At 42.2% G+C, this 6622-nt stretch overlaps 1 non-coding gene across 1 annotated transcript; it reads left to right on the plus strand.

The window, feature by feature from the left end:
• Positions 1-3715: 3715 nt before the first annotated feature.
• Positions 3716-3819, plus strand: LOC122917879. The gene has a single exon (XR_006386505.1). It is a non-coding gene; the product is annotated as a U6 spliceosomal RNA (small nuclear RNA).
• The last annotated feature ends 2803 nt before the right edge of the window (positions 3820-6622 follow it).

Below are 6622 nucleotides of genomic sequence, written 5' to 3' on the forward strand. Positions count from 1 at the left end.
TTCAAAGAAATAAAACTGACTGCATCCCAAGTACATTTGATCATATTCAGAGGAGATCATACAACTGGGGGAGTGTTTAGGTTTGAATTAATGATAAGTCAATGGGAAGCTGAGAAAATTAAAAAAAAAATAGCTCAATATAATCTCTGGGACAAAGTAAGTATTTAAGAAAGGAAAAGCATCCATACGGCACTGCAGAGTTCAGTTGGGATACCATTTGTACTGTCATAATGATATAACCACTTAATATTTATCTATCTAAAATGATGACATAACTATTTTGGAGGATGAGGGGAGAAGGTAGCAGGTATGCAGCGGGATGGGGCAGGTGGGAGAGAAGGAGAAAGAGCAGAATAGTCATAGTCCAAATTGGAGACTCAGTAGAGAAGATCTAAAGATGATATATCAGATAGAAATATGTTATTTAAACCTATTATGGTTGTTTCTGGGAAAAAGAAAAGATGACTAAAAAACAACCAAGCTAAATGGATGAAAATACAGGCTGTGCTGCTTTAATGAAAAACAAAACAAACAAAAACCTCAAAATACAAATGCTTAAATGATTTAGGTATACCTTGCTCTTGTTTGATACGGTTCAGAGAGAAGCAATTTGGATTAAAGAGTGGCTTCATGATCCCCAAATGGAGCTTCCATCCTGGGGACAATAGCAGCCATTCTGGGTCTTGTGACGTCAGCCAGGGGGAGGGGCAATGGGTCAGGACAGCACCTATGCACACCTTGACAGGAACACGACCTGGAAGTAGCTCAGCCAGCAGCCTCTGTCATATACATTTCTTTTAACCAAGGGTCTATGTAACTTCAATACAAATGAAAATGGAATTTAAGACATGATGCCTTAAGATCATCTTTTGAACAGGGAATGAATGATTCAAACCTAGAGACAAGGGTCCTGAAGCACATTGCAGGCATCCCCAGAACAGACAGTATGGATGGTGTGGAGCCCAGAAGACGCAGTCCTGTTTGGTACCCTGCTTTAAGTCCTTCCGTTTCCAGATGCTTACAGCTCCTTTTCTGGTATGACTATGCTATACATTCTGCAAGGATGCATGGGCACCCCTGCAAACCTATGATTTTATAGTAAATTATTCTGAAAGAACAAGATTCTGAGATAGAGTTTAGTGTGTAGGAGGTGGGCAAAGGGAAGGAAGCAGGATTGGGCAGCGGGGGAGGCTGGGAGTTCTGGAGCTGGGACAGACCGAAGGTATTAAGACAAGGGGCCAGACTTTTTTTTTTTTTTTTTTGAGTTTATTTATTTATTTGACAGAGAGAGAAAGAGAGATCACAGTAGGCAGAGAGGCAGGCAGAGAGAGAGGGGGAAGCAGGCTGCCTGCTGAAAAGAGAACCCAATGCGGGGCTCTATCCCAGGACCCTGAGATCATGACCCAAGCCAAACGCAAAGGCTTAACCCACTGAGCCACCCAGGTGCCCCAAGGGGGCAGACTTTTATATACCAGTACTGACCAGTCTGGATGCCCATTGTCACAGGAACTTGCAAACCTGGGAAGCAACCTTGGGTAAAGTAGCTGTCTTCAAGCCTGGGCGATTCACAGAGGGTCTGAGAGGTTCAGCCTGCCTCTAGCAGAACTCTCAGCAGCTCAGGGAACAAGTCCTTCCTTCCTTCCTGAAGGGGCACAATGTCTACTATATATCGATCAAAGTAGCTGTCTCTGGGTCTCTGTGAAATCAGTCATTGTGATCTGGGTTCCAGCAGGAGTGGCTCTTGTATTTCTCTGGAGGAGTAATTCAATGGTGGTGATCTCATTAGACTAGAGAGGGGTTGAGAGGTGCCGGAGGGTTTGGATGGAAGCGGCATGTATGTAGCAAGTATGCTCTCGGACTTAGGTTCTATTTTCACTGGAGGTGGCTTTAGGACAGCTGTTGGGGATTAAAGGGAGAGAACCTAAAATATAGGCCAACCAGATGATATCTCTGATTATACTTTACTCTCATCTGTGCTCTTGGGTGATTAGTCAACAGTTGTTGGTTAACATATAAAGAACTCTTATCAGGAATTCAGGCTCCAAAAAAAACAGAAGCAAAGGCTTCAATAACCCTATCCCCATTTGCCTCAGAGGGTGCGTTCCTTACCACAGGGAGTGTTAGAAGTAAGTTTGCTCCGGAGAAAAGAGTGGTGTGAAAACAAGTCATTGGCTAAGAAGATTTCCACAGGCACCTCCTTCTTTGATCTGGCAGTCCCAGCAGTCCAACACCTTCTGGAATAATGCCCTAGGGATAGAATTCTGCCCCACAGTCCCCAGCCCGTGGGAGGAGAGAAGGCTGTCTCTGTTACCTGTCACCTGATCCTGATGTCAAAATTTCGTGGTGACCACATCAAACTGAGTATTTCCTGCAAGGAGCTTGTCAGCGTTCCTAAAAAGACTAGAGACTGGGGCAAAGAGATTGAATGACTTTTCTGGGCTTACCTGCTAATACATGTTTGAGTGTAGGTGGCAGAATGTGGTCTGAGTTTTGTTTTCATATAAACATATGTCTTGGTGGTGAGATTGTCTAGGGGAAGGGATGTAAACTTTTAACTGCTAGAAGCTACCAATATTTTTCCAAGGAATCTCATAATTGTGAATAGCCAGATTAGCCTAGTGGCTGAGAAAGTGAATGATGCCTCCTGTTATTGCTGGTTAACCGTTCCAACAATTAACCTGTAAAGTAATAACTCATCGAAACAAACCTGATTATCAATACATTGGTTTAGTGCAATGCTTGATTATAAAAATAAACTACTCTGTTTGAGAAATTCAGTACGTGCTATACAAAATAACAAACTAACCCTAACTTGATTATTCTAGATAGTCATTTGACACTTACATGATCTCTGCTACTAGACTTGATCTAGGGCAGGCTCAGTGTATGGCTTGGGCTCTAGAACGAAGTCTTTCATGTAACTGATGATCCATGGCATGGCTACAGAAGACTGCCGGGTTTCACTCTGCATTGTAAAAATCAAGAGGATTCTAATGGGAGATGATCACAGAAAAATGAATCCGAAGTTCTGCTTTGGCTGATGTGGCCTGGAGGACCCATTCCCAGCAGTCCAACTTGGCCACTTGGCCACTTGGGCAATGCAGAGACAAAATCATACTCTCTAAATATTGACTACAAGAGCATTAAAGGAGATGGGGAGTTAAAGCCGCTGTCGATAAGATAGTAATCTGCAGCTCTTGGAGTCAGACACAGCTTCTTACTGCTGCTTCAACACAAACCTGGAGTGGGGTAATTCTCTCTTCCTCCTGCCCCCTGAGGGCTTGCCCACAGATTTACATCTTGGCTCCAGAATCTGATTGCTCTTTTCTCTCCACAAACCCTCCCTGCCTTTCAATAATCCCTTATTCATACACAAGACAAAGACACCTCCCCCAGCTCTGCTGGCCAACATTGATCCGTTTGTCTAAAACTACGTTCACTTGGCTGCTTACATATCTCCTGCTTTATCTCCTAGAGATCCTACGTCCCTTGACACCTCGCTAGGGAGGAACTTGCCGTCTTTGCCTCATCTGTCCGAGCCCTCCCCATAGTGCCTAACAGAGGCGAGAGCTCAGGGGATCCTCGAAGGGCGCTTGCTGAGTCTCAGAGGCTGGAATCTCCGGACACTGATCAGGCAGCACCGGGAGCTGCTGGGGCGAAGGCAATCTAGAGAAGGAGTTCAAGTTCAAATGATGTTTTAAAAAGCAGCACTAGGGTGCTCGCATCAGCAGCACAGACACTAAAATTGGAATGATACAGACATTAGCATGGCCCCTGTACGAGAATGACAGGCAATCCCACGAAGCGTCCCATATTTTTATAGATAAATAAATAAATAAATAAGTAAGCAAGCAGTCCTAGCGAAACAGCATTGCCCTTTTTTGGCACGCATCAGGTTTGCAAATCCTGGCCTCCAGGTGATTAGCAAGCAATGTCCCGGTCCCCTACACTGGGAAAGCCAATCTGCTTTCCCAGTGGAAAGGAATGGAACAGCAGAGAAGCACTACTTGCTTCATTCTGGACTTCTCCCTTTGACCCAGGCTAGTTTCTGGACAGAGGGGCACCCCAGGAAGCCACATTCAGACTGTGTAAAGGAAGCCTGCTGTAAAAGGGTCCTTATTCTCAGGGAACTAGTGTCTTCTGGGTGTCACCCTGACCCTGAGCCCAGCTCTCTTTCCTTCCTGGAATCTTGACGGGTCTCTGCTTGGACAGTTTGCCTGGAAGCTACAGGGGTAGATGGTAGAAGGCAGATGGGCCAAGGGTGGAAGTCAGTGGACCCTGTCTCTCCATGTAGTACTGTTTGGGTGCAGAAACCAGCCTGTGCTTCTTTCCTAAAAATTTGGGATGGGGATGTGAGAGACCTAGGTCGATGGCTAGTGGAAGAAGATGGCAGAAATATCTTTCTTCTGAGAAAAGGCTAAATATGAAGACATACCCCCAAAGATGTGGGAAAATGGAAGTCTGTTTTTGATAAGAACAAGGAATGAAAGATAATTGAAAGATGAAGGCAAATATCATTCAGTTTGCTTTTTTGAAGATACTCATCTAAAAATAAGATCATGTGGAGATGAAATGACATGTCTGACTGCTGCTAATAGCAGCCCTTTTGGGGCCAGGAGATGTGGAGGAAAATGTATTCAAAAAGAGATTTCTCTCCGAAAGCCATGACTCACCTCCCTGCTGCCAAAGTCACAGAGAGCTGTAGCTTTGCTGCTGTGAAACTGTTTACATCCAAGAAGACACAGGGACACAAGGTCATGGGAGGTAAGCAAGCCTGGAGACCTCAAAGTCGAAAGACAATAAACACAGGAACTTCCAGGGCTTTTAAAGGAGCTTCTTCAGGCCAAACAAATTCCCACTTCAGATGGAGATTCATAGCCTCTTGTAGCAGATGGGAATAGGAGCAGAGCAAGCATTGGTTCAAACTGAAGTACTGATAAGTTTTATCAAGACCAAAACAGACCACAGAGAGTTAAGCCCTGGAACAGTTTTTCAAACATGTCTGGACTAGAATGAAAACTCAACTGGCATGGAGCAGAGGAATTAAATTCAGGAGCAAGTTTCCAAGGAGACCCATAAGAACCCAGTTAGAGGAAAACGTCTTCCAGAAAATTCATAAAATGTAATGAGTCGCCACCGAAGCAATGGAAAGCACATTCAGTGCAATGACGGGAAGTGGATGGAGGCCTGATGCGGAAGAGACTCAGCTATGACCCGAATAGGTATTTCGTCAGCAAATATTTGGGTGTATTTAATTGAAATGCATTTATAGCAAGTCAACTCCTACCAAAAAAAAAATGTCAAATATTCTTCCTGTAATTAATATGGAATTTGGTCCTCAATTTGAACATGCACATTAAGCAGTCTGAATAAATTTAGTTGGGACTTGGCGCCCATCTGAAGCAGTATCTGCTAAGAAAAGAAGGCTTTTAAGTCTCCTGGAACTCTCAGAAAAGGTACAGAACTCTTGGTTTCATGGAAGCCTGGTGTCCCTGTCCGCAGCAACACATCCCACTTCTTCCTTCTCTCTCACCCTCCGCTGCTAAAGGTCTTCGGACCTCACAAAAGCAAATCTGACCCACTTCTTTCTTACTGAGAATCACAGCAACTTTTCTTTGAAATTTAACTTTAACGAAAATGGAAAAGTCTATTTTTAATCAGAGAAAAACCTTAAGCTGAGTGAAAATTACTTCACAGGTCCTGTAGAATGTAGACTAGAACCATTTTTGAGGTGATCATTAATTTTATGGAAGTGATATACACCAGAATAAACTTCCATCCCACTTTATAATCAATCAGTTAATCAAGTCCGAGGGGAATAGGAGTGCCATGCATTCTCTGTCATGTGCTGCATGAGGTTACAGAGAACAGAGTGTCACTGTGTAGTAATTGAATGTTCAGGGCTGGATTCAAGTAATTTTAAGCACAGAATTGAAATGATCAGGTAGAGAAAAGGAAATGCAGAATGACTTAACTGACTACTTCATGATAAGAAAATATCCAGTACCCGTTCCAGTGTCCTCATCTGGTGCTATCTCTTTAAAAACGTGGCAAATAACATCTTTGAGAAAATCTTTAAACTTAACAAACATTTCTAAAAATATGTGTGCAACCACAGAAAATACAAGAAAACAAAACTTATCTATAGTTTTTGCACATTCACTTTATGTATTTTCCTGAAATCACCATGCATCAATATTTTTCAAAAGTTCCTTTCTAATATTCTTTGAAAAAGTAGTAATTTTTTTTCTTGAAAAAAAAAAAAGTAATTCTAATTTATTACACTTCGAAACAACTTTCTTCACCTAGTTTCAACTGGATTCCAAAGCCTATTTCACATACTGGATCAAAAATTTTCTTGTACAAGATCATTTCTATTAGACGAGAGTTTATCATTTATAAGTTATTTTTTTAAAAAATCAAACTTTGAAATTTAACCACCTTACTTGTTGTTCCCATGAACGTGGTTCTGAAAATTAACATTTGCCAGTGTTTCTTTAATGCCAAAAATCATAAAAGTTGTACTGATAAAGAAGGTACCTACCACATAGATAATACCTGATAACATTTTAATAAAAATTAATTCATGTAAATAATGAAAAATTCAAGCTGTACAGAAAGT

Source organism: Neovison vison, chromosome 9, assembly GCF_020171115.1.
Source record: "Neovison vison isolate M4711 chromosome 9, ASM_NN_V1, whole genome shotgun sequence".
NCBI lineage: Eukaryota > Metazoa > Chordata > Mammalia > Carnivora > Mustelidae > Neogale > Neogale vison.